Genomic DNA, 1104 nt, shown 5'->3' on the forward strand with positions numbered 1-1104 from the left:
TATGGCATTTTTCATGTCAGGCTGGGTAGGACTGAAAGATAAGCTACCCATTTCAGCCCTATAGGAGATCTTCCACAGAAGGATGTGCACAAGCGTAAGGGCTGTTGTGGGAACAGTTGCACTGCAGCTTCCTGTGCTGCACCCAGTTGTGGGAAGAGTGCTCCAATGCTGCAATTCAGTGTCTTACACCAGCACACAATTCACTGAAAGAAATGCCCAAGACAAACTTCAGTCAGACAAGTGCGACAGATACATTTTCATCACAGGTGCTTTGGTAAGGGTGCCTCATAAATCTTGCCAAAGTGCCTGTGGGCTAAATGTTCCCACCTGCCTGCTATCACAAAAGACCTTACCGCTTAAATGGGGGGTTGCCATGAACTGTTTGAAATGTTTTTTCTCTCACTGATGGGGTTGTTAATGAAAGAAAAATGACACAGATGTGGGCATTTTTAGTGGGGCCAGTTGGTGCCTGGCAAGGTCTCCAGATCAACTGGGACCTTCTTGGTAAGAGGACATCTTCACCTCATGCCCCTTTCACTCCTCAGAGGCCACATGTATGAAACTCAGTAGATCAGACATAATACAGACCCGGCTCTTTGTCCCACCACAGTGGTCAGGCTGGCCTAACTGTCCCTTGTCACATTCCCCAGATAACAATTTCAATGCACCAGCCTTCTCCAGACACGCCAGTTTATTGAGTATCTTCTGCCAGAGACTGCAAGTAATAACAGCAGCATCTCATCTGTTCAGCAAATAGCAACAAGCTGCCTAGAGGGACCATCTCTTTCTCCCTCCATCCCCTTTAGGAAGAGGCATGTTGAGCACAGATCAGCCTGTAAGAAACTTCCTGTGTGGTTAAGGGAACAAGGCTGGGAAACATGGAGCTCGGTGTCTGCAGGAACAAAGTGACTAATGATCAATCCTGGAGCCAGGACATGCTGCACCAGATGAAGGAATTCCCTGACTATACTGGAGAGAGGCCATCATGCCTGGCCAGGTGAAAGGCTCACATGAGCGACCCAGAGGCCTTTGCCATCTCTAGTGCTTCCGAGTCAGGCACAGAAAGAGGCGCCTGTTGGAGGCAGTATCAGGTAGAGTCGTGAA

Source organism: Chrysemys picta, chromosome 9 (assembly GCF_011386835.1).
Source record: "Chrysemys picta bellii isolate R12L10 chromosome 9, ASM1138683v2, whole genome shotgun sequence".
Lineage (NCBI taxonomy): Eukaryota > Metazoa > Chordata > Testudines > Emydidae > Chrysemys > Chrysemys picta.